Source organism: Peromyscus leucopus, chromosome 16_21 (assembly GCF_004664715.2).
Source record: "Peromyscus leucopus breed LL Stock chromosome 16_21, UCI_PerLeu_2.1, whole genome shotgun sequence".
Lineage (NCBI taxonomy): Eukaryota > Metazoa > Chordata > Mammalia > Rodentia > Cricetidae > Peromyscus > Peromyscus leucopus.
In genome coordinates, this window is record NC_051084.1 from 767,409 (window position 1) to 795,062 (window position 27,654).

The following is a 27,654-nucleotide window of genomic DNA, read 5'->3' on the forward strand; positions in this document are numbered from 1 at the left end:
AGACAATGCAGTCTGTATTTAGAAGCCAGGGTCATTTCTGGCATCAGAACAGTGTCCAGTATAAGTTGAATTGCCTTTTTATGTGAGGGGCAGAATTGTTGTCTCTGCCTTCCCCACAACCAGCTGGTTTCCATAGGCAGAGAAGAGGGGTCACTATCAAGGTTTGAGTAATGCTAGAAAAAGAACATGATCTGTCTGTGTAGGAAAAAGTTATGGCCTTCATTTGCAAGCAAATTGTAATGAATTCTCCAAAAATATATGCTTTTAAGACTTTCAGCTGGTCTTTAAAATGTGAAGTGGTTAAATCTCTCAAAGCTATTTTTTTTTAAAAAACAAAAGAGAACTGTGGTTTGAATGATAATGAATGTCATAGAAAAGCAAATAAAATGGAGAATTCTGAGAAGACGGATTTAAGGTCAGAAAATCACAATCCAGGCAAGAAGTGCAGCTAATGCTCTTCAAGTCGCTGATTCCATGTGGGGTCACAAAGCCTGGGGTATGTAGCAGTCTGGGTAGGCACTGGAGAGAATTCAGTGAGGTGAGACACAATCTGTTTAGTTCCCATTGGAAAGGTAAGACCTACATCTGACCAAATGACTTACAGCTGACTAAATAATTTTGTCCAATGCCAATGGAAAAAAAATCCCCAAATGAAGAATCAAAATTCAACTCAGCCAGAAAAAAAAAAAAAAAAAGCATTAAGAGCAAGTACTTTGAGTTACAGGAAGAAAAGAGTTCAAAAGTCTACAAGGATCAGGGGATGCTTCATAGAGGCGGTGAGATCTTGTTCGAAACTCAGTGGAAGTACAACCCAATATTAAGTGTGAAAGAGTCACTAAGGGATGAACAAGGGTTGCTACACCACAGTGGGGCCGGGCAGGAATAGGTTCTGCCCTTAAGTAACCCACAGGTGCCACTCTCAGACTTCTCGTGGCCTATTAAACCTGGCTGCTAGGGACCCAGATTTCTCAAGTAGGATGGTTTGAGCAGCATCCGACACTGGCAGAAACATCAGTCAAAGCCCAGGGGAGAATCTAAAGAATGTCCGAGAAGGGATTAACTAACTGCACTGACCCTTAAGTCTCCTGTCCTGAACTGTGACCACCTGAATATAGGAGACATTGTGATCTATAGACTAGACTTTCCTTGTCCCCCTCTGAAATACTCTTTCTAACGTCTGATAGACCATGGAGCACAATAGTCCAGCTTCTCCATGTTAAGATAGGAATTCAGGAAGCAATTTGTGCCCAGGTGGCAGTTTGGGGCTTTTTGAAACATATTCTGGGTGGCTTGTCCCCTCACCTCTTGATTCCCACCCTCCATTCCTGTTTTGTAGGTATACTTCCTAAGTTCATAGTTGTTGAGGATCCTGTTTGGCTTATAAGAAATTATAGAGGATTGGAAGAAAGTTTAAAGCAGAAAACAAACACGCTGAATATGCTTGGGGGTAAGCTATCGGATATAGTTAGAAAAGCAGTGGATGGAAAGCCCAGAAGAGAGTTTAGAAACCCAGTTATTAGACAACAGTTTTCACAGCTAAGCAACAAAGTAGATTCATGTTTTCTATTCCTCTATCAGCTGAGGGAACATAGTATAGACAATTCTTAGATTTAACTGAAATATGATCAAATCTGTGTTCTAACAATATCTCTTGCCACTTAGAACTGGACTATACAAAGAACAGGTACTTAGCAACACTTGTCCACAGTCTCCTGTCCTATTTATGTACAATGAATTATTTTGCAGGAGCCACGCTGCTTGTGTGTCTGGATATGACTCTGCAGAACTTGTCTCGTGGTCCTGGAAACTGGATAGCATTCCAATTGGTTATCTAGAAAGTAGTAAGCTGATTTCAGTATGTGGCTTGCTCTGATGCTGTCTCAGGACTGGGCTCTGCGGAGGAACTCCCTTTTGGTTTTGAGAAAAGAAAGGTGATCTGATCTTGGAAATACAAGCATATATGGACCCTCAGAGTGGCAGCCAAGCAGATGCTCATATTCACTAGACTGTATGAGGTGAAACCAATTTGGCGAAAAACCAATCACTATTTCATTCTTTCTCCCACACATTGTTAGTTCTTTCTAATTCTTCATGTAAGCTTGCCTTGTTTCCACATCAGGACTGTGAGATGTGTTTTGCCAACTCTTCATGTTGTTCAGTTTTAAACATTAGAGAAGCTCACCCTCTTATTACTTTCACAAATTCAGCAATTTTTTTAACGAGTTTAATGAATGTTCATAGTGTACCAGATACTGCCGGTAGGAACAGATAGATGCCCATCCACTACTGAAACCTTTGGTTACCTCTTGCCAACCAAAAGAAACACAGGGCACCTGGTTCTAGTAAAAGTTTCTGGTCTAGTGACTAAGGCAAAAAATACAGAAACATGCCGATTGGTGTGGTCCATGCCGTATAAGAATAAGGTGAAGACTAGAGGAATTCAAGTAACCCTGGCCTTGTCGGGGGGCAATGGGATGGGAACAGGAAAAATATAGTTTCAAACCACCATGGTGGAGAGGAGGTAGCAGAGTACATGCTCCATGGGTGGCAGAAAATACAGAGTAGAACCCCCGAGCTAGCAATTCTTTCCTTTTACCTCCTTTTTTTCCACCAGGCACCCAACACAATGGGGTAGAGCTGCCCACATTCTTCTCCCTTTTATAATATGGAAATACCTTCACAGACATACTTTGCCATGTGATTTAGCAATTCTGTAGGCATTTCTCCACTCAATCAAGTTTGGCAACCCAGGTTAACCATCATACTTGGTATTGCCTTTGATTCTACCAGAAAGAAGACCACCATCAGCTGTGGATTCCTGACCTTGGATTTCAGGTCCATGAGCCCCAAATAGACCTATATTCCATATAACGTTGTCTAGTCTCTGGTATTATGTTACTGTCAGTGGGAGCTGTTCTAAGGCAGTAAAATTCTTGAAACTCCCGTATTCAGACATTAGGACTTAGCAAGATGGAAGGAGGGCCTTTGAAGCAGAAGGAGAAGCATATGTCATGGCTGGATGTGGAAATGAACATGGAGTGAGAAAACTACTGGTTGTCAACAGAGCTGGCATGTGGACGCTGGCTAACGTAGAGAGGTGAGTCAGATATAAAGGGTCACATTGTCATGCTCTACAGTACAGGCTCTTTGGAAGGCAGTAAGGAGCAATACAAACATTTAAAAATTATTGCATTTGTTTACTTATGTGTGTGTGTGTGTGTGTGTGTGTGTGTGTAGGAAGAAGACAACTTGCAATAGTAGGGTTTCTCCTTCACTTGTAGGTTCTGAGGATCACATTCCAGTCAGGCTGGGTTGCAGGTCATTTTACTGATGGGTCCATGTCACTGGCCCCAAGTATTTATTTATTTTTTTTTGATATAGTAATGTTTTTAATTTTATAATTAATTTAATTTTACATATCAGCCATGGATTCCCCTGTCCTCCCTCCTCCCACCCTTCCCCCAATTCATCCCCCATTCCCACCTTCTCCAGGGCAAGGACTCCCCTGGGGATTCAGCTCAGCCTGGTAGATTCAGTCGAGGCAGGTCCAGTCCCCTCCTCCCTTCACCCAGGCTGAGCAAAGTGTATACAAAGATAACTCTACAATAGACTACTGGCAATGGTCGAGAGAAAGCCTGAACTGACCACCTCCAGTGATCGAATGGCTGAACACCCTAACTATCGTGATAGAACTCTCATCCAATGACTGATGGAAGCAGATGCAGAGATCCACGGCCAGGCCCCAGGTGGAGCTCCGGGAGTCCAATCAGCGAGAGAGAGGAGGGATTGTATGAGTGAGAGATGTTGAGGCCCAAAGTATTTCTAAGAGACTGGTAATAAAATATAATCATATTTTTCCTTTAGCTCCTTCTGGTGTTTCTGAAGAAAGGAAGGAAGGAAAGAAGGAAGTAAGGAAGGAAGGAAGGAAGGAAGGAAGGAAGGAAGGAAGGAAGGAAGGAGGAAGGAAAGCCATAAATGAGAACAGAGTGGTTCTGTAGGGCAAAGGTCATATGCAAATTGGGCCTTGATAAGTGCAAATAAAGAAATGTGGAAAAATGCGCATGGTTACGCAAACCTGTAATCACAGTCCTGCGAGGCAGAGGCAGGAGTGTTGCCACAAATTTGAAGTCGGCCTGGCTTACACAGCAAGTACGAGGTCACGTGTCAGATGGGAGTGGGAGGTGAGAAAATGTGGGTGAGAAAATGTGTCACCACACCCTCCTGCCTCATCAACATCTTGGTACAACTAGCCGTATTTTTGTAAAAACATTTCCTGTTATTCACTAACTGAAAAAAAAATTTACATGCTTGCGGTTAACAACTACAGAGTATACATCCTGTGATCAATCAACTACGTATCTATATAAGCTCCTGCAGACCTTGGCAGTCCATCAGTTAGTGAGCTCCAGCCCAGAGGTGGTTTCCCTATTACGGTAACGTGAGTAACGGTTCTCGGTATATCTGGTTTGGTTAGGACGGGTGGTGCTGTAACTCAGGATATGGACCTTGCCCTAAGATCCTCATGTCTTCCATCAGGTAATAAGGCTGCCCACGGCTTGGAAGCTCTGTTTTTACACAAAATCACTGGCACAAACAGGTGAGTCGAGGTCTTGATCCTGTGTTCCAGGCTCTATTCTGTTGGCAGACGGTAAGGATTTGACTGGTACTTTTTTGCATTTTTGGTTGAATTTCAGTGATGGATTTTGTTATTTAATGGTCATTTACTAATTTTTGTAAATGAATTAATGGTTTATAAATATTTTGTCTCCCTTACATGAAAAATGACAGAGAATTGAATTAATGACGCCTTTCTATTTATCTAATTTTCTCTAAGTCTAACTTGAAGAATTTGTAGCTACTAGGAAAAAATGAGAGTCTTGTGCATACCAATAAGTGCATATAATGTTTCTGTGTTCAGGCTTGATTTATGGTTAAATTGTATGCACATATATTTATGTATTTGTAAGTATGTATTTCCCTACTATCATACAGTATTGTTAAAGTAGATTGTATTTTAGAAGCTCTGTTCTGATTGACTTACAGCTAAATAAGTTTTTTCGTTTCTTTCCTTCCTTCCTTCCCTCCTTCCTTCCTTCCTTCTCCTTCCTTCCTTCCTTCTCCTTCCTTCCTTCCTTCCTTCCTTCCTTCCTTCCTTCCTTCCTTCCTTCCTTCCTTCCTTCTCCTTCCTTCCTTCCTTCCTTCCTTCCTTCCTTCCTTCCTTCCTTCCTTCTTCTTTCCTTCCTTCCTTCCTTCTCCTTCCTTCCTTCCTTCCTTCCTTTCCTTCCTTCCTTCCTTCCTTCCTTCCTTCCTTCCTTCCTTCTCCTTCCTTCCTTCCTTCCTTCCTTCCTTCCTTTCCTTCCTTCCTTCTTCTTCCTTCCTTCTTCCTTCCTTCCTTCCTTCCTTCCTTCCTTCCTTCCTTCCTTCCTTCCTTCCTTCCTTCCTTCCTTTCCTTCCTTCCTTCCTTCCTTCCTTCCTTCCTTCCTTCTCCTTCCTTCCTTCCTTCCTTCCTTCCTTCCTTCCTTCCTTCTCCTTCCTTCTTCTTCCTTCCTTCCTTCCTTCCTTCCTTCCTTCCTTCTCCTTCCTTCCTTCCTTCCTTCCTTTCCTTCCTTCCTTCTCCTTCCTTCCTTCCTTCCTTCTTCCTTCCTTCCTTCCTTCCTTCCTTCCTTCCTTCCTTTTCTTCCTTCCTTCCTTCCTTCCTTCCTTCTCCTTCCTTCCTTCCTTCCTTCCTTCCTTCCTTCCTTCCTTCCTTCCTTCCTTCCTTCCTTCCTTCTTCCTTCCTTCCTTCCTTCCTTTCCTTCCTTCCTTTCCTTTTCCTTCCTTCCTTCCTTCCTTCCTTCTCCTTCCTTCCTTCCTTCCTTCCTTTCCTTCCTTCCTTCCTTCCTTCCTTCTCCTTCCTTCCTTCCTTCTTCCTTCCTTCCTTCCTTCCTTTTCCTTCCTTCCTTCCTTCCTTCCTTCCTTCCTTCCTTCCTTCCTTCTTTCTTTCTTCCTTCATTCATTTGTACCTGTACTGCTCATGACACAGCATGAGTGTGGAGGTCAGAGAGAGGAATGAAAGTATAGGGAGTAATTTAGCAGCTTGGGACCTTATTAGGTTACGTATACTCCTTGATAGCCTAGCTCACTTAGCCACATGTACTATGTATACATATCCTTCTCCAAACAGTGCCTGAAGAAACCCCCAAAACCCTTTAATCCCTCACCTGTATTAGGCTACAGATAAATCTCTCTCTGAACAATACTATAGCCATAGCCTTCTTCCATCTTGACAACAATCAAATTTAGACAGTTTCTATTCAAGTTATATTCACAATGTATCTGATATAAAGAAGAGAAAGGCCAATTCAGCCTGATCTGGTTTTGGATACATGTACAGTAAGGTAAGCTGTGTCCTTCAAGTGAACTTTTAAGAGGAAAACCATACTGACCGTCTTTACCTTTGCATAATTTCGCTTATATATGATTAAAATCAGGGGCATTATGGGAAGGGATATGTGCAGTAAGAAAAATGGATATATGACCTAATCTATAATCAAAATAGAGAATCATCCAAAATATGCTACTTAGTAAGCAGCCACACTTTCCTTTAGACTCCATTAATAGAGATCCCAGACTGTAACCTGGGGTCTTTGATTACTGTTTTTCTTGGACCCACTGCCAATCTTAACAGTGTATCCCCGTAACATTTGTAGCATTGCTTCACTATGAATAAATTTATATTGCTTCATTTACAAATCTCTGTGAGCTCTGATTTTCCATTATTTGGATAGGAGGCCAGGAATCTGGGAATGCTTGGCAACTCTGAACCTACCTCTGACCCTGACCAGTGGTAAAATAATTTGCTGAGCCAGGCAGGAGGTAAGAAAATAAACTCTCTATTATATTATTGCTAAACACTTCCATCATTCCCTTATGGTTCTCCTTTTTATTTGCACATCTATGACTGTAATGGCAAGTTGAACTAATTAGTTTGGTTGAAAAGAATCATCAGACTGTGTTTTCCTTGCACTATAAATATAGGTGGCCGTGGCTGGACTTCACTTCACCTACCATCTCCTTTGCCAGAGACAGAAACGACGACAGAGGGGCAGGGGGAAAAAGCAACTGGTGCCTTTCCCCAGCCAACTGCATGGTAAACTCCCCCTCCTCATAAAAACATTATTTCTGCTGTCTGGAGCAAAACCAAACTCTTTCTTCCCTTTCTATTTCATTTTCTTCTGCTTTCCCTTTTGATCTTTGTACAAAGCTGAATTGGTTTTACAAGTTTTACTATTCTTGAAATTCAAACACTAGGAACGTTCTTTGCAGGGCTGCTTGAGTAATCCATAGGTTTGCCTGCACAGGCAAGTAAATGGTTGAAAGGGAAAGAAACACAAAACGCCAACCTCTAATTCATTGGGGGAAATCTGCTCTTTTCTAGAACAGGGTCGCCTCCTTCTGCTAACCTTGCTGGACTGCTTCTCCTGGCTTGCAAGCATCTATTGTCTACTAACATCAATATGTCTGATTTTAGCCCTTTTTCCTGTGACTTAACGTCATGTGACTTCTTCAAACAGGTCGTTATTAAACTCTGGGGGCCTCACAGTCCTCAAATAATAGAGTCTCTGGATTCAAGGACTCAGGGACCATGTCCTTTCTGTGAAGTAAACTGGACTAATCCTCCCTCTGTACTTAGGGAAGAATCACTCTTTACTTGGACCAAACTTATGAAACACCTTATGTTATGTCCCTCTCAAATTTCCCAACATCTTTTGAGAGAAGATATTTTGATATCATGGCCCTTTATTGACTTATTTAACCTAGTATATGGCCTGTCAGGATCCAATTGTAATTATTATAGTACTAATCAATCACCATTCCTTACCATAGATAGAACTTCTCCTCCAACCCTCACTCAGGCAGTAACTCGACACATGATCCAACGCCTTTCTCAAGAGATTCAGTGGCAAGAGACCAGGTACAACTACTGGAGGGTGGCTAGAAGTCTATGCTTTCATCCAGGGGTGCCACAGCTAAAACTCTATCAAAAAAGGCGAAGGATGCAAAAGAGGCGTCAATATTCATCAAAACTAAGGCACTGAGAATGTCCAGGTTCCACAGGGAGTACCCTGGGAGCTTAGATACTCATCCCATTCTTTCCTCTCTAGTGGATTCCTTTTTCATGGAAATAGGCTAGCAGTTCTCCATTTTTTTCCGCCTCTACCCTCCATTGCAAGTTCTCATGGGAAACTCCCTTGTTGTTGCACTATTCTGCCCCTAGGGTATATACTTACACACTGGCAGAAGTTTGACCTAGATGACAACACCTAGGTTACAATATTATCTGGGATATAGAAAAATGTGGCCCTCAAATGTCATCTGTAACTGTAGCATCATCTGTAGTTGGTAGATTTCCTGTGTTCCAGTCTGCCAGCAGTTGGTACAAATCTCTCCCATTCATACTCCCCAAGTAAACACACAGAGGCTTATATTAGTTATAACTGCATGGCCATGGCTCCATGGCTTAAACCTTTTGCTAGCTAGCTCTTATATCTTTTTTTTCCCTTTTATTTTATTTTACAATACCATTCAGTTCTACATATCAGCCACAGGTTCCCCTGCCCTCCCCCTTCCACCCCTTCCCCTTACTCCCAGCCCACCCCCCATTCCCACCTCCCCCAGGGCAAAGCCTCCCCGAGGACTGGGATCAACCTGGTAGACTCAGTCCAGGCAGGTCCAGTCCCCTCCTCCCAGACTGAGCCAAGTGTCCCTGCATAAGCTCCAGGTTTCAAACAGCCAACTCATGCAATGTAGCTCTTATAACTTTAATTAGTGCATAACTATTAATCTATATATCACCACATGTTCCGTGGCTTTACCTGTGTCCCATTACATGTTGCTCCTTGGTGGCTCCCTGGTATCTCTCCCAGCCTTCTTCCTGTGTCTCTCTTTGAATTTCCAGCCTGCCTTTAAGCTGCCTTGCCATAGGCCAAAATTTTATTTATCAACCAATTTGAGCAACACATATTTGCAGCATACAAAAAGACATGCCCCATCAATCATCCTTCATCCCATGCCAGTTAGATCATCACTGTAGAAGACAGGGGAAATGGTCTGAGATGTTTCATGTTCAGGCTTTTATGGTTCTATACCGCAACCACTCCTGCAAAGGAAATGGGAACATAAATGAAGAAAATATAGATGCAGTGCAGGACCCTTGATTCAAAGGTGCTTTTATCTCTTAGGGGTGATCAGCATTCCATTCTCTTTGCAGTAATTCCTAGTGCCACTCCCGTGCCACCAGGAAAAAAACAAAAACAAAACAAAAACCTCAGTCTTCCCTTGCACTTCCTGATGCTCTCCGTAAGGTCCAGGAACCACAACTTCAACTGGTCTTTAACAGTTGCAGGGAAACCCTATGTAATGTGGAAGCAATCTTTTCTGTAAAGGAGGTAACTGGGCAGTGCAGGTGCCTCTTCCAGTGGCGGATAGTTAGAAATGAAGGAGAAATTGAATGTGTATGCTGAAGATCCAGATGAATTTGCTAGTGTGTCCAGACTCTGACCACGTCAGGTGATCTGTCTGGGGAGAGGAGTATTTGTTCTTCCTGCTTTCCGCACTGCCATAGAGATGAAATGAATCCTATCAACAGCTGGAAAAGAGGTAGGGATGTTTGCTAGGAATACAATAACTACTGCCCCATCTGATACAGATTGTAATACTGAGGAAGAGATGTAGATGGGAGCAAAATTCCTGGAGATTCTTACTGGGTGAATGTAAAAGGACAAAACTAAGCCACTTGGTTATGATAAAATCAGAGAGAGACAAAAGGGAAGTTGGAAATTCTGTTTTCTTACTAGAAAACCATATGTTTTTGCTACTTCCTAACTGTAATTTTGATACTGTATGAATTATAACGTAACTATCTGATATGTGGGATATCTAATATGTGACCACTGTGAAAGGATGATTCAACTTCCCAAAGGTGTCATGACCCACAGGTTGGGAACCATTGGTTTAGAGAGCTTATCACTTCTGTTTTGAACTTTCATTCTAGTTACAACTGTGGCCTCATAGGATAATTCATCCATTAATGTAGTTTATATCTAAAGAAGATGAATTTACTTACTCATAACATCCAGACTCAAAGAAGCATTCTACAAATACACTAATATTGACCCTATAACTCTAGAGGGAATAGCTTTAATGGGGCAATATTTCATCATCCAATATGATACAAGAAGGAAACTACAAAAATTACATATGGAAGCCCAAATCCACTGAATTAGCTAGTGGGCATGATATTCACTGTCTATCAGAACCCAAATGTTCTCTAAAGAGAAAAAAATGAGTTAAGAGAGGAAACATAAGCCAAAATGATGACAGTCATAATTGGGGTTGCATTTGATGGAACCTCCAAAATTCAGACAAAGCCTGAACACTGCAAAAAGGCATCAACAGATCTCTACCCAGCCCCTTTTGTGTTTCTTTGCCATAGGAAAAGGTAAGGGACATCTACGACTCTACTAGCTATGGAAAAGAAAGCTGACTAGAACAGCCCAGAAAAATTTTCCTTGCCTCTGCAGGAGACCATCATCATCACCACAGAAGAATCACAGGAAGTCTTATCTAGAACCAATAGTGATAATGAATTACTCACCCGAGGCAAGTTAGTATCTATGGCCTTTCTTTAGAAAACAATCTAAAGTTAAGTAAAATGACCCGGTCGGTGATGGTGGTTTCAACCTGACCGCCATCTTTATAGTTTCTCTAAGTTTCTTTTTCTATGGTTTCAACTGAACTACAGCTGTGTAGGAAACCTGGCACTTGCAGTTTGCTTACTATTGCATTCCATCCCATTTAAGTTTCGCCAAACCCCATTGCTTATGTCTTCTTGTTCTGAAAAGGGGTTATGAGCAGCTAGCATCAGCATAGGACTGGGCCTTACCAGAAACTTACTTGTTTTAGAAACCAACTAGCTCCTGGCAATCAGCCCAAGGGGAAGAACAATAAACATACTTAAGATAAGGGTCCATTCCTGAATCAACCCCCAAAGTAACATCTTCTTTCCCTCCATGCCCCGATGAGTACATTTAACCTCGAATCCAACTATTAAAACTCCCCTTTTGCCTACACAATATAAGTGGCACAAGTACCTGGGTGGGAAGTGGGTCTAACAGATTCTTGTAGGAAAGTCAATAATTTAAGCGGGAATGACACTTAAAGACCTTCAACTATGCTTTACCATGAACTTTCTCCTTTCTTTGGTCTATGTTCCTGCTGTTCCTCTTCACTTGCCTAGCCATGTCTGCTCAGATGTCTGCTGCAGGAGGCCCACCTCTGGATCAATTCAAGTCTCTTCATATAAAAATCTACTAAAATTGTTTTCACCTCACAAAATATAATCACAAAGTTACTTCAGCTATTATGGGATCCTAAAAAGATATTCTGGACTATCAAAGGTCAGACAATCAAACCCAGCCCAAAAAACTTTGAATCTTCCATCCAATTGTTACAGATTTGGCAGCACAATGGGGGGCCTTATAGAGCCCCATCTGGAGGTATGAACCTTGGCCAATGTACTGGATACCATATTGGACTCAACTTAAGCAATTGTCAAAAGAAACAACCATAGCCATGAAAGAGACTGCATAGGATCAAATTCAAGCCCAAATAAAACCCTTTTGGGAGTGGTCCTCAAAAATAAGAGCTCTTTACTTACGACAGGACAAAAGGTAGCTTGCTCATAACATTAGGATGGATGCTTCTTTTATTAATAAACCTGGAAAAATACAACAAAATATCAAAACTATCCTCAGGGTAGTGTATACAACTGAGAGCCTACATATCAGTCTTTCAACTCTGAGTTGTTAAAGTAAATACTGCTGGCATTGCCTAGGGAGACTTTCTCTTGTTTATTTTGGGGCCTCCATACATGTCTTCCACAGTCCAACAGACCAATTACAGACAGAAGGTCCTTCAGCAATAGCTTCCACCAGGAACAAAGAGGGAAACTTGGTTAAACCATGACCAAAGGCTATATCAGGTAGACCTTGGACTAGCAGGTTGAGAAATTTTGTGTATGCTTTCCAATGGGGCCTCAGGAGATATAACAGCATTAGGGATAGAATAGGAGAGACTATTCTGCCCTACTCAGCTCTACACCCCTTGTCAGCATGAAGCAGTTACAAGAAGACTGACCATCTGCCTTCAGCTTCCCTGATGAATTAGGGTGAAAGTCTCTCAGAGGGAAGGTCAGGCAGGCAAGCACAGGGAATAAGTTAGTGGCCTGGGACCCTATTTGGTTTTGGATTATACACACACATCTTTTATACTTGGTAGCCTAGCTCCTCACCTGCATGACCTATACATCTTTCTTTCCAAACAATGCACAAAGCAATCCCAGACTCTGTTAGTACCCAATCTACATTAGGTTCTCTGAACAAGAGTATGGGTTTCTTCACTTACAACAACAATTAAATTTAGACAGTTTGTTGTTGGTTTTTCTTTTACTCTAGCCCCACATTACAATGCCAAAATGTTGTTGGTTGTTTTTGCTATTTTGGATGGGCCACCACCCAGCTCCCAAATAAATCACACATGGAGACTTATTATAAATGCCCAGCTTTAGCTTGGCTTGTGTCTCGCCAGCTTTTCTTAACTTAAATTAGCCCATCTACCTTTAGCCTCTGGGCTTTTACCATTCTCTTCTGTAAATCTTGCTTTCACTCTTACTCCATGTCTGGCTGGGTGGCTGGCACCTAACATCCTCCTCTCCTTCTCTTGGTCCTTGATCTTTCCTCCTATATTTCTCCTTCTACTTATTCTCTTTGCCTGCCAGTCCTGCCCATCCTTTTCCTGCCTTCTTATTGGCCATTCAGCTCATTATTAGACCATCAGGCATTTTAGATAGGCAAAAAATCACAGCTTCACAGAGTAAACAAATGCAACATAAAAAAATGCAACACATCCTTGCATCATTAAAGCAAATGCTCCACAGCATAAACAAATGTAACACATTTTAAATTAATACTCTACAACACAGTTTCTATTAAAGTGTATTCCTAATGTATCTGGTGTGAAGAATAGAAAGGCAAAGCAGGACCAAACTAGTTTTGGATACCTGCACAGTAAGGCAAACTGTGTCCTTCAAGTGAAGTTTTAGGAAGAATACCATATTTACAGCCTCTGCCTTTTTTATAATTGGACTTACATATGATTATGATCAGATGCATTTTGGGAAGAGACACGTGCAGTAGGAAAAATAAACGTATGACCTACTCTATCAGTCAAAATACAGAACTACCCAAACTGCTTCCCTTTAGACTCCTTGTCTATGCTTACTTTATTGGGCCCCCTGTCAATCTTAACAGTATTTCTCTTTTGAGTCTGTAGCATTGCTTCCAATCAGAATAAACTTACATTGTTTCATTTGCAAAGCTGTGTGAGTCTTTATTTTCAGTTAGTTAGAAATCACGAAAACAACCCCAACCCTCAGCAAGCGTAACAAAAGGAAAACTTGAAGTCAGTTCTTTCCTTATGTGATCAAATTCCAGTCATTATGCTTGGTAGTCAGTGCCTTTATATGCCAAACCATCTCATTGATTTCAGTAGTTCTTATATAAAAGAAATATTCCAAAAATCATAGAAATGAAAGAATTAAACTTCTAATTTCCATGTGCTAAAATGTTTCCCTACAAGTACAACATCAAATGTTTTAAGAATTCAAGTTTGTGCAATAGGTAAATTTTGTCAAATGAAGCTAATTTAATATTGGTGATTTAATGTAAACAGATGTGTGTCCTAAGTTATCAGTACTGAGTATTAAAAAATCATGTAGTTTTTATGTACTTAGGGATTTTCTTACTCAATTTATACAGGTTGTCTTAATAAGTTATCATTTCAGTTACTAGATATTTCTCTGGTCACAAAAATATAAATTTATATTTATTCAAATTGAATCATTATTTTGAAGACAATCGTGAACAATATGAAAACAATCCTGTCTTTAGTTTATATTTGCTTTTATTCATCTCTCATACATTACATTCCAACTGTAGTTTTCCCCTCACTCTACTCTTCCCAGATGCACCTCCTACTTCTCTTCTCCCCCAGATCACTCCTCCTCTGTTTCTCAACAAAAACAGTGCAGGCCTCCCAGGGATATCAACCAAGCTTGGCATAACAAGTGACAATAAGACTAGCCACAAATCTTCATATCAAGGCTTGACGACGCGACCAGGAAAAGAATCACAAGAGCAGGCAAAAGAATCAGACACCCCACTACCACTGTTAGGAGTTCCAGAAGAACACCCAGCTATGTAATCATAACATGCATGAAGAAGACCCAGCCCAGAATGAAACAGGGTCCGTGATTGTCACTTCAGTCTCTGAGCCCTTATGAGCCCTGCTTAGTTGTTTCTGTGGGCTCTGTGTTCTCAAACCTCTGGCTTCTATCATTCCCCCCCTCTCCCCGAACCTTTTCTGCTGAGGGGGGCTTTCCCCTGGCTCCACCTAGTGTTTGGCTATGGGTCTCTGCATCTGCTCCCATCAGTTGCTGCATGAGGCCCTCTGATGACAAGTGGGCTAGGCCTCTATCTATGAGTATAGCAGAATATCATTAGTAATCATTTCATTGAATATTTTCCCAGTCATGTTTGGTTCTATCTTTAATAGTGTGTTAGATAGGAGGCTGTTTCCAAGATGTCTGATAACTTTAAGACCTTACTATGTTGCTCAATTAAATTAATTGATATTCACTAGATCTGTAGATCATATTTAGAGTATATGAAACAACAAAGCATTACTTGCTATACATACGTTTCTATTTATATACCAATGCCTTTGATTTCCATCTGATATCTAAGAGCTATATACTTGGGTACATTCATGAACATATTTGGTTTTGCCATAATGGAAATCTCTCCCATAAATCATATTGATGACTATAAATGAGATACATATTCATAAACTCTGCTAGTCTTTCACAAAGTAGTAATATATGGAAGACAGGTGATAATTATCTACTCCCTAACTAGGCATGGTATTGTATGCCTATAGTTCCAGTACTGAGGAGGCTGAGGCACAGGAATTAGGAGTTTGATGTTGGTCTAGACAACAGAACAAGACAATTACCACTCACAGCCCCAGAGAGAGAAACTTCTATTTCCAGTGAATACTGATGAAGGCAAAGTCTTATGGTTGCAGAAGGTTCCCAGAATGTGGCAGTTGAATGCTCAGCCATAACCAAGTGGCTTATGCCATCTCCTCCAAGGCTTAGGGGACACTGTGTCATAGGGAGAAAGACTATAAGAACCAGAAGGTAGGGAGAAGGGCTATAAAATGAAATTTTGTGGATAGTATACAGCCATTTCAATCAGGAACTCTCAACAAATATGAATGACTGTGCTTGGTCTGCATGGGAAAGAGCCTTTCCACAGCTAGACAAAGTGGAGGAGAGAACTCAGGAGGTCCCACCCCTTACCACCGAATTACTTCTTATGGCTTGATTCAGGGCAAGAGGGAATCATTCCTTTCAGTTTGTATCCACTGGTGACTCCACAAGATTCCAGTGGACAGTCTCAATTCAATGATCACAGAGATTACTCTAATTAAACCAAAGGGATGCTACAACAAACAAAATGTCATGAATCTTGCAAAGTAACTGATTGGGAGGATCTCTCTCTCTCTCTCTCTCTCTCTCTCTCTCTCTCTCTCTCTCTCTCTCTCGTCATCTAAGAACTAATTTAATAATCTTTTCCTAAAAACAAACAAACAAACAAACAACAAGGATCTCATCTTGACCAAATTTCAAACTTCAGCCAGCTTCTTTAGAGCATTCTTCATACTGGGTTTAGCCTTAGTAATACCCTGTCAGTGTTAGCAACGAATCCCTGTGGAACAGTCACTAACAATCTTTCATCATGATAAACGACCATTCTTGAGATTTGATGCTTTTATTGTCCTTCTCAATCCTCACCCTGATATTTAGGTTTTCAGCTTTCTTTTAGCAAACAACTTTTAAAGACAAGTTAACAAGAATTCATCCACTCAATATAAATCAAACTACTCTCAGCATCTTTCTGTCTACGGATGCTTCACTTTGGTCATTTGGTGTGAATCACAAGCTGTGTATTTTGTATTGGAAGTTGGTTTCGGTTTACCCTCTATTCTCTTTCCTCTACTTCAGTAGCTCCATTAAGACCTGCCTCGCTAGTTACCAAGTGTCCCATTTGTAATTTTTCTTTATTCTGTCACAAGAGGTTTTCTACACAATATAAGTAACTGTAATAAGAGGCTATAATCAATGTATGTGCATGAGTCAAGAAGAGCCATTCGGCAGAGAGGAACTCTGGATGAAAAGCATGAAGGATTTTTTGTTTATTTGTTAAGGAAAAAAAAAGATTTTTTTTTTTTTTACTTAAATAAAATGGAAAGAGAACGTATAGGGGGAAGACCTGCCTGGACAGAGAAAGTTGTCTAAGTTTCACAGAAAGGTCAACTTCTTTATTATCGTCAAATCTGGTTGAGTGTTTTTTGTTTGTTTGTTTGTTTGTTTGTTTTTTCAAGACAGGGTTTCTCTGTGTAGCTTTGTGCCTTTTCCTGGATCTCACTCTGTAGACCAGGCTGGCCTCAAACTCACAAAGATCCGCCTGCCTCTGCCTCCCGAGTGCTGGGATTAAAGGCGTGCATCACCCCCACCTGGCTCAAATCTGGTTCAGTGTTAATAAATTTGTATACAAGATTTTAAATTAGACTTTAGCACCAAATACTATGTTGATACAATACTACTATTTCATTTTCTCTATTGAAATGGCAACAGTTTCTTTGCTTAGTGGTCTTCTCTTAATAAGATATTATAAAAGACTTTTCTTTGCCTTATGAGCAATCTCTTAAAGTTAAACATTCGGATTCTTAACAGCATAGTTTTCTGTGTTCTAAGCTGATTTTTTTTTTTTTTTACCATGTCCTTGATTATTAAGGAAACACAATCTTCACTTAAAAGATCTGGAGAGTTCTACAAGTGACTTATCAGCCATATAGTCTTTAAGCATCATCTGTCTTTATTTGGGGATTAAAGTCAGGTCTGCATATGGTATGCAAATAGTACTCTTGAATTAATCCTTAACCGCTAAAATTCTTTAAAGGCCATTTTGGTTAAATGGGAAATCAAGTTTTTGTTTCTGGAAACTGCACTGTCCTATTCAATTGTGTTCTGATTATCTGATAACTTTATGTATTTTACATTCTGAAAACCAAATCCTAAATGAGATCTTAACATCTGAAGTTGAGTAAGGCAAATACTTTTAAAGCAGACTATTGTAATAGGAAAGCAACAAAGTTTAATTCAGAGATTTTTGGTAAGAAGAATTTAAAAGGAGCTTTTATAAGCAGAGGTCCTGCGGTAGGTGACTAGGAGAGTGAGGGAGGTACAGTAATGAAAGTTGCTGTGTACTTTTATGGAACAGTGATGAGAATTTCAATTAGATTATGATAGAATGGAACCATCTCCAGGGTCAGAGTTTTTACCCTAGAAGGACTATTTGGCATGCTGACTAAATGCATACAAAGATAAAGGGAACTATTAAGGGAAAAGTGGTGTATTAACTAAAGAAGCAGAAGCTGAAACCGAGGATGTCCACTTCAGGGGTGTATAGGGTTGATGGATGGACTATTCTGATGGAGGGGCACCAGCTCGGTTCCTTGAGTTTTCTGATGCTCTAGGTAATGTTCTACAGTAACTGGGCAGACTTTCTCGATAAAATGACTTAGCATTTCAATGATAGGTTTAGTGGTAAGGACAGTTGGATATCCAGAAGAAAATAGTGCCCAGGCATAGCCCGCACAGTGATGATTTTTTTTTATAAATGCATAACAAACGCTGAGATTTATCTGCCAGAAACAAGCAGAAAAACCAGGACTACAGAAAATATCTGTACAAAGAGGTTTGAGTCTCACAGGAAGCAGACAAAATAGAAAGTTAATTTAGAAATATGGAGATATGTAGAGAGATAGTCCGACACTGAAAGAAACTGGAAGGTCAGAAAACTTGGTTGGTAATTTGTGCAAGATACAGAAAATTTGGTGAAGGCTGACAATTTGCACAAGGTATAAGAACCAAGTATATTTTGAAAGTTGACATCCAAATTATGTCTGCAGTGGAAGAAAAAACCAATTAAATCTCTGCCAAACATAGTTTGTGTATCAGTCATGTGCATTTTAAAAAGGATACAAAGTAGCTTGAGCACAAGTACATGGGACTAGAATCCCAGAAGACTGCATCATTGTGCCTCTGAAACATGCATATCTTCCTAAAGTCTTTCCCACATTTTGAGTTTTCTTGACCACTCAGTCAGAGATCTGGTTGACCTTGTTGGATTTGTCCTCACTATTCACACAGGTGTAGCAAGAATGGCAATTTGCAGGTGGATTTTCTTACATTTGCTCTGCTGGAAGACGACACCGAGAATCTCAAACTGCACTTCTCAAAGCCTCTGTGGGTGAGAAGCCGAGCTAAGGGCTCATCACCCACGTGGCTGGTAGAGCCTGTTGATATGGCAGGGATTCTATTTCCCTTAGGACTCCAAAGAACCTCTGACTCCTGAGCCTGATGGGAAGCCTTTTCCCTCCTCACCTATACCGCTGGAGACCCTGAAAGCCAGGAACCAGGAGAGATTCCCCCAAATAGCTAGCCGTTGTCCTTAAAGGTGTATTGTCAAGTCTGATGAAATGAGAGTCGTTCTCAAATATGGCCTTCCAGGATAAACCTTGGTTAAATTGCCTGTGTTTCCAATTTCCTGGCATGGTCCTTTTGTGTGGGTATCCGAGATAGTTCTCTTTTGTTGCTGATAAAACCCTCTGCCCTGTAGCTAATGTGTTGGCATGGGTGGAAAGTATCAGAGTATATCACAATCAACTAGAGAAGACAGAGTTAAAATGGCTGTGGTTGGCATTATTTTAAAGATTTGAAAGTTAAGAGACCCAATGAAAGTTAACTACAAAATAATGCAATTGCCATGGTATTTTGATTATCTGACCCTTAAAGTCAATTCAAAAGTTTTAAGCTAAATATACATACATGGAAAGATTAATTCTATTTTCAAGGAAGAGTGCATATGGCATCTAACTTATGAAATAGATAAGCATAATTTTGAGAGAAAATTTTCAGATGTAATAGTCATGAGCCATCATATGTCATGAATATCAAGCACATAGAACAAACCAAGAATATGTATATCAAGCAAGTATAGTGTGTATGCATAAGCAAGGAACACCCAAATGAAATAAATTTATGCTTGCCTTGCTGACAATTCAGAAATAGACTTTATTGTTAACTTAAGTTATCATATCAAACTACTCTCATTAGCTAAAGATTCACCTAAAGTATGTGAACTTGAGTTTTTAAGATATTCTGTTAAAGACTTTATAATAACACTTTTACATTGGTCATATGGAAACTTGAATTTCTTAATTTTTATAGCTTTTATTTAGCTCTAAGCCAATCCAAAATGAGCTCTTATAAGAAATTTTATAATTGAATGTGGTAATACCATCTGGATGTAAGAAAATATTGCACAAACACAGTTTGTATAAGCATACACATGCATGTATGCATGCATATGTAATATACAGACAGAGGCATAAATAACAGATTCCAATTTTAAATGTTAGCCATGGTTGAAGCATTATCACAGAAATATAAAGCTCATTGGTTTATAGAAAAAAATGGAGTCTCATCTCCTGCCTTTTTCATTTTTATAAAGATTATAGTTTGGCAGAAGGACAAATGGAGGCAACCAGCTCGATGTAAGGGCAGACGCTTTTTTCACCATTATTGGTGTAGTGCGTCTTTATGCTGTCCTTTGCCCTGATGTTTAATTCTGTGAAGATTGTGGACTAAAGCAAGGCGGGGGAGAGAGGAGAGACAGTGGCCGTCGCCTGGTATTACTCAAGTCTGTTTGTGGATAAACCTTTAGTTTGTCCTTTCTTAGATGTTTCAGCCTCGGAGTGCTGCCGTTGGTGTCCCTAAGCTCCCACAGAGCCACCAAAAAGGGCACAGGGATTTACAACACAAGAAATCATAAGAAGTTAGAGTACAAAGTGAGGTCTGGCAGAGGTGGGTAAAGAAGTAGAGTGAGCAGAGGTTTTGAAGTTGAGAAAATTCAAGGACTCAAGTCGGGTAAGTAAAGACAGAAGAGGTAGAAATGTTGGAGTAAGCAATGGGAATGTCTTATGATAAAAGACCCCAGGGAAGAAAGGTGGCCTTTGGGGGAAGCAATGTCTCTAAAAAGCTTTTCGAAGGAATGGTATTGTCTCCATCTATACCAAATAAGTGGTGGGTGGGGAAAAGCTATGTACTTGGGTGAGATCTCAGGGGTATGGAAACAAACAGCCCTTCACAGAATAAGAGAGTTTGGGAAGATTCCAAGTTTTCTCAAGAGCATGTACCTCATAGTCTGGATGTAAGGGGTAAGAGATAATTCACTCTTTACCCTGACAATGAAAAGAACTCCTGCCAGTGCTGGGGGCCTTGAACCTGAAACTGAGGTATAGTTTCCTAGGCAGGATTCATGAAGTTTAGCCATATTTGTAAAAGTGTTGAAGGATTTAGAGAAAGAATAGAAAAAGACAAAGTTGAGGGAAAATTAAAGTGGACTTCCGAAGGGGAAAAAAAAAGGCTAGAACATTGGGATATTGGAATTGGGAGGGTAGAGACTCACCGTTGTGGATTTGGCTTTCCAAAACAGGTTGCAAAGAGTTCAGTAAGATGGTATTATCACTTGGGTGAGGAGAGCAGAACGGGAATCAGCATTCTGTCCAAGTCTTGGCATGTTGTAGAAAAACAACAATTGAGGGGTGAATTCTGTTCAAGTTATGACATTGTTACTGCTGTAGGAAAGCATCCAAACTGGACATGAACTTGAAACACATTAAGAAGGCTATTGCAATAAGAAGAGGGGAGAGTTCTCCCACGAAGACTCTTGAAGCTTAAATCATAAATGTCTTGTGGAAAGGATGGGTGAGCAAAGTTTTATATTCAGACTGTTGGTTATGGAAAGAAGTGGGGGAAGTGAAAGGGGGAAATGAATGTTCTCGAAGCCTAGCAAGCACCATCAAAGTCGATGATAACAGGAACGTCAATGCAGGAAATGTTGGTTTGTGGTTGTGCACACACAGGAAACAGCTTCAGTTTGGTGGAGCAAACAACTAAAAGCATGGGAAAGGTAGTGAGGCACAATGGGTGGGTGTCTAGTGACCCTTAGCAAACCAGTCAATGTTTGTATCAAATACATCATTTGATTAGCTTCATTAGCCCCTAAAACTAGTGACATCTCCAAAAGACCCCCCTGAAAAATCATGACTCTCCCTGCCTTCACTGGAAGAAGGCTTAGAAATGGTGCTGGGTATTTGAAGCACTGCAAATGAGACATATGGAAAATACTGTCAAACATAAATTTTTGTGTGAGTAAATGTTAGGTATAAGAACGTTTTAAAAGTTGTATTCTGCATGGGAAGGATGAAGATGATGGTGAATGTTTCTACTGCCCACGATAGACCTTTATGTATCAGAGTCTCACTGCAGCTCTTTCTAATGTAAGACAACAGTGTAGTGTTACGCCATATTTTAGTTATGTTTCGAACATTAACATGGTTGTAAGGTTATTTCTTTAACGTGAAGCTTGTACATCTTAAGCTGGTTGCTCTGTCTTCAGGATTCATCTCACTAATCATTGAAGTCTTGATAATACATTGATGCTTAGAATCGACTTCTGATATATGCAATCTATTTACCCCTAGGCATCTTGTCACATTTGGCTGGAAACTTTAGTGACATTCTGTGTATATATGACAAGTAATGTCTAAGAAGGTTTTATTTTCATAAGTTAGATACAAAATCCATCCTCCTTTGGAAATATTCTTTAAACATTGTGTTTATATTTTTAAATAATGTGTTTAAACATTGTGATATCTTGCATAAAGCTTTTTGGGGGAGATGGATTTCATTTTGTAAGGCATTAGAACCAACAAATGTGCCTACCAGCTATATTAAATATTGTTCAGGTCACCTATTTCTGAAAAATGTCAATATAAGACTAATAGTTTCAGCTCATTGGACAGATACATTTTGAAGGGTTTGTTTGTTTTACGCTGTTGCTCCATTACACCCTTCGATAAGCTTTAGGGCAGAGAGCTTCATCTCCAACAAGGAGGAAATGGTGGCCAGCCTGGCAGAGAAGGATCATGACATATATTCTGGGATACACATTCTCGACACTGTGGCAGTTTGAGATTCTCTGTGGTGTCTTTCAGCAGAGAAATGTAAGAAGATCCACCTGCTACACATGTGAATAGACAGAAAAACCTAATGAAGTCAGCTGGATTTCTGATGAAGTGATCAAGAATAATCTTTCTTGAGGTTTTCTTTGATCAAGAAATGAGAGACTTTATGAAGGCATGCTGTGTTTCAGCAGACTGTGGCCTAGTCTTTTGGGTTATCAGATTTTATTCCTATGCAATTGTGTGAGAGCTACTTTGTACCTTTTTAAAACTGCATGTGACTGCTGGATATGCAAACCTCCTTCACTTTAGCAAACAAAGTCTAAATTGCACTAGATATCCCCATCTTTAATTTTTTCATAGGTTGTTGTGTATTACTAGATTATCCATTTTCCTAGTTTCCTTATATATTTAGCTACAGAGTAGGAACCGATAAACTATGGTTTCATTTTTGTTCTCTTGTTAATTTTCTAAGAACTAAATGTTGACTTTCTAGACCCTTACTGCAACTCTAAGTTGCCTGCTGGCTAGTCTTTTCCCCAGGGGTTTGGTGTATCACTGTATACTCAAAGCTGAGAACTTTTGAAATCCTCTAAGGTTGGGTCATCTCATTGGATTACTCTTTGACTGCTCTAAACCTGGATAGACTGATGTTGAGACCACTAAGAAAGTCTAGTGAATTTTTTAGATCATACATTCCTTATCAGCACAGTGGGCTCAATAACCAACATAATTTTCACAGCAGCTTCAGTGCTTAGATTAGATTCAGTGTGATTAGATAAGATATGGAAGGTATTATGGTCTGGGTATGTTTTGAGTTGATGCAGCAAGGTTTCACATGCTGATGACTAGCCTCCCATGTGGTAGGGTGAGGTGGTAGAACCATAAAGATGTATGCTCTAGTGGAAAGAGCATAGGTCTTGGGTACCACCTTTGCAAGGGATTAAGACAACTCTTGATGGGTACAGTAGCTCTTGACACAATTGTTATTAAGTCAATTTTGTTGCATTTCCTTTTTGCCTTGCATCCTGTCTCACTATATGCTCTCCTTTTCTCTGTGGCACATAATCCCACTATGGTGCTGTCCATAATTTATGATATAGCCAGAAGACCATCACAAAAGTCAAGCAAATGACAGGTCCATGCTCTTTGACTTCCAAAAGTGTAAGCTTTGTATTTTCTATACCAATAAGCATCAGATATTTTGTTACAGTATCAGAAAATGGACTAATAGACAAAAAATGGACAGTCCATTTATAAGTCTAAACAAACTCTTGTAATCACTAATTTAATGGCACATCTATATCCTTCTCATGTTGGCTTCCAAATCCATCAGAATGTAGTTGATTATTGCAAGACTCCACAATTTTTTGCCACACTTCTAATTTATGGCCAAAAATTGCATTCCTATTTAACTATGTTCAGTGCTTATGTTCTGGTTTCTTTCTGTTGCTGTGATTAATACTCTGACCCAAAGAAAGAATTTATTTGACTTACACTTTCTAGTCATAGTCTATTATCCAGAGAAGTTGGGGCTAGAACTCAAAGGCAAAAGCCATAGAGGAATACTGCTTTCTGGCTTGTTCTCTTGCTTATTGCTGGCTGACTTTCTTCTACATCCAGGACCATCATCCAACTGACTGTGACTTTCTGCATCAATGAATAATCAACACAATCTCCTGAATACTACATTCTCACACACCAATCTGAGCTAGAAAGTTTCTCAATCTAGCCTTTCTCTCAGATGACTATAGGTTAACTGCTTCTGCATAATTTGCCTCTAACTTTCCCCCACTAACAGTCTTAGTTTAGGTATATGTGAAAGCCTTCTTTCTGCTACAGAGCTCTCACAATACTTTCTATATTGGAGTCTCTGACAAACTTATGCAATGTATGCTGGGTAAATCTTTTGTTTAGCAATCACTGTGTAAATAGCATTTGTTCATGGTTTAGTGATGTTTGTTTATTTGAAGTTTTCTTGGAGATTCCACCAAGATTTGGTTTGTACTGTTCATCTTCCATATTCCATGATGGTTCAAAGTCTGTAAGACTTATCCTAGGCTCAAAATGATCACAAGGGATATCTGGGTACTATTGGCAAAGAATGCCAACTTTTCTGTAATATTAACATCTTTCTTAGATTGATCAAGTGAGACTTTGATTCTGAAGGTACAGACTCAACAGGCCTTCCCTATTTTGAAGAAGGCTTCTCAGTGTGCTTCACATTTAGGAATCCTTAGTTATCAAAAGCCGTTTCATTAGTTTGTGCAGGAGTGATGTGCACACGCACTGAGTGAAGGATGCTTGCTAGCAGGCCTAAGCATGGTAAACATAGCTCTGGCAGGCCTTGCCCTTCCCCAATTCTCTCTGCCTTGTTATAAACAATTAGATTACATTCCTAAAGCTTGCTATCATGGTTTATTCCCTTATTTGGCCACTCTCTACCTCCTGAGGTCAGGGGAACCCTGCAAAAGAGGGCAGGGAAGTATCTCAGGTGTCAGAGGGGTGGAGGATGCCATGAGAACACAGCCCAGGGAATAATCAACTAAGGAAGGGTAACAGGGCTCACAGAGACTGAAGCTGCAATTGTGAACCATGTATGGTTCTGAGCTAGGTCCTCTGCATATATATTATGGTTGTGTAGCTGGGTGTTCTTGTGGGACTCCTAACCATGGGAGTGGGGTTGTCTCTGACTCTTTTGTCTGCTCTTGACCAGATTTTAAAGCATCATTCTCCTAGACACAGAAAAATAAGTGAAGTTTCAGACCTTGATACTTCCATGGAACAAATTTTATGATCCCTGCCTGGTCTTCTGGTTCCTCATCAGGCACTAACTGGCTGAGTGCATATATAATTTTCATCCAATCCATTAACCTCAGCATACTCTCCTGTCACAACCCTGTTTACTCCACTATCGACTGAATCCTGTGCTCTCCCAAAAATACCAGAACTAGTGTGACTGTCTTGCTTCAGTTAGAAACTTTATGTGCCTCACTCATGTGTACCAGAAACCTCATTGAGAAACATGACCTAACATTGTGTTGATGAATCTAATTTCAAATCTGACACTGGAGGTTATGAAGCAGGATCTGTTATCTATCATTTAGAACAGGTCTGTAGACCATGATTTTTAACTTGAAATAAAACTTATCCAGATGGCAGAATTACTGCACTTAGAGGTTTGTCGACTAGTCAAATACTGGAGAATATGTATATATTAAGAACAGATATAGTTTTGGAGTAGCTTACGACCTTCATGTGCTTCTATGATGAGAGGATTTCTCACCTTACTAAAAAGTAGAGGTGATAACTTGAGAAGCTTTAGATGCATTACTATTTCCTTGAAGGATGGCTGTTATAAAGGTTGAGACTCTCCTACAGTCAGGGAGATATGCTAACCATAAAGCTGGAGCAGGACATTAAGCCAAACAAGCTGCTGTAGCAAAGGCCATGATACAACCTTATATCTCAAAAGGTAAATCCTGGTGAGACTTTGAACAGGAAGAAGAACCCTCTTGTTATGTTTTACTGACATTATCTATGGTCCTCTCAAGATAACTTTTTGTGATTCTAAATCATTTCAAATGAATATTAATAAAGTTTGTCCCTAAAGGTACCCATGGAGTGAATTGCCACCAATGCAGCAATTGCAAGATAACTGGTAATTTTTCAGGGCATGTGTCACCTGCCAACAATGTAATTCTGTAAGAACTATAAAAACGGGACATGCCTGAGACCCAAATTCTCAATGGCACTTTGAAGGCCATCAGATGGATTTTATCTAGATTCCAACATCCATAGGAATTGAAAAGGTATTATTGGATATACATTCTCAGGACCTGGTACATTATTTTCTTTTTGAGAAACTACAGCTTATTGGAGTTACTGAAATTAGATGCTTGATTTCATTTCTAAATTTGGACATTTTATATTTTGTAACTCACTTAATAGAAACACTTATGAAAGACTTCTGTAAAATATTACTCCTTAGGCAGAAAACAATATTATATTTATCACCCACATTATTCCAGATAGACCAATGACATTCTTACAATAAATTAGCAAAATTTCCAAAACCATTGGATTCAATATGTCAAAAGTACCCTGAGTATCTCTATTCCTTTTCTATCTACTTACTCAAGGATACATTGGTATGCACTGTGAAGAAAATACTGGAAGCCTACTTTTTAAAAAACCATTATTTGAGGATTTTATACATGTATGTAATGTGTCTTGGTCAAATCTACCCCACTATTTCCCATCCAACTGCTCTCATACCTCTACCACTTTTCCTTCCATTTGCCACAGATGGAAACCACTATAGAAAAACCAACCATTCAAAAATGCAGAATGATGGAGTCAAGTCCTAATGGATACATCTATCAAGTAATAATGGATAAAAAATATTTTTTGCACCCAAACTCAGGAAATATTGAAGAAGAGGGGATGGTCTATAGGTGAGGACCAGGGAGTTTGCTGTGAGATTGTGACTTCTAGTAATGTCAGAAGCCATAGACTATTACCTATAGACTACTACCAACATGACTGCCTAAACATGAACTGAACAAGGATGACACTAATAGACATTTTTAAGTGGACAGGGGAAAGCCAAAGAGGCCTCAACTCTGCACAAAGAACTAGAGGCACTAAGGAATTCTGAGAGTGGGAAAAATTAATCTTCCCTGGAAAACAGCACACCAAGTGGTTATTCAATACTAACTTCATACACTTTTTAAAAAACCTACTAAGTCCAGTTAGTGCTTCCAATATGTGCATGGTTGTGGCGCCATCCATTGGAACATGGATAGCCTATCAGGCCTGGCCTTTACCTCTTCCACTACCCTGTCTTATCGCATAGTGATATGACAAACATTAAAAAATGTTTATGCACTGCATCTATTCATAGCATTGCGAGTTAAGTCTTTTTATATTGTTTCTCTAAATTGTCTTTTCATGATCTTCAACAAGATTATTTCACCTATTAGAAGAGACTTGAGAAAAATTGTTCTTAATTTCATTGGGAAAGACCTTACTAGACACTGTTAGCAATAAATCCAGTAGTAAAATTCCAGTGAATAAATGCTTGAGGCAATTCATAATTCTATCCAATTAGAAGGGTACTGTAATCAGGACCTTCTAATAGAGGACTGTCCAGCCAGTAAATAGAGCTAATTTTGAATGTAAATACTGACCCGAGACTTTTGTAGTAACTCATAATTTGGGAATGTGAGCAGCTTTCACCAAAGATGTTCTATTAAGATTCCTATGTTTAATTTTCTTTTTTAAAAATTTACTTACTAATAATCGTTCTTTTAATTTTCTATAGGCTTCTGGTCAGTTCCAGTCTCATCAAATAAGACCATAGGAATTATAGTGAATGGTATTTCTACTGGAACCTGA

The 27,654-nt window shown here is 39.7% G+C and overlaps 2 long non-coding RNA genes across 3 annotated transcripts in view; both read right to left on the bottom strand.

Moving 5' to 3' along the window:
• LOC119086735 overlaps positions 1 to 8,896 on the bottom strand; it is a 50,034-nt gene extending 41,138 nt beyond the window's left edge. Inside the window, exons 1-2 of one of the 2 annotated variants that reach the window (XR_005090076.1) lie at positions 8,856 to 8,896; positions 7,862 to 8,017 (exon numbers count right to left, since the gene is read on the bottom strand). This is a non-coding gene — a long non-coding RNA (uncharacterized LOC119086735). Of the gene's footprint in view, positions 1 to 7,861; positions 8,494 to 8,855 lie in introns of those variants that run through there. The other variant, XR_005090077.1, reaches the window with a different exon arrangement.
• Positions 8,897 to 8,942: 46 nt separating this feature from the next.
• Positions 8,943 to 21,055, bottom strand: LOC114701976. The gene is made up of 3 exons (XR_003735908.2): positions 20,697 to 21,055; positions 11,699 to 11,758; positions 8,943 to 9,139 (listed from the first exon to the last, which is right to left on the bottom strand). It is a non-coding gene; the product is annotated as an uncharacterized LOC114701976 (long non-coding RNA).
• Positions 21,056 to 27,654: the final 6,599 nt, after the last annotated feature.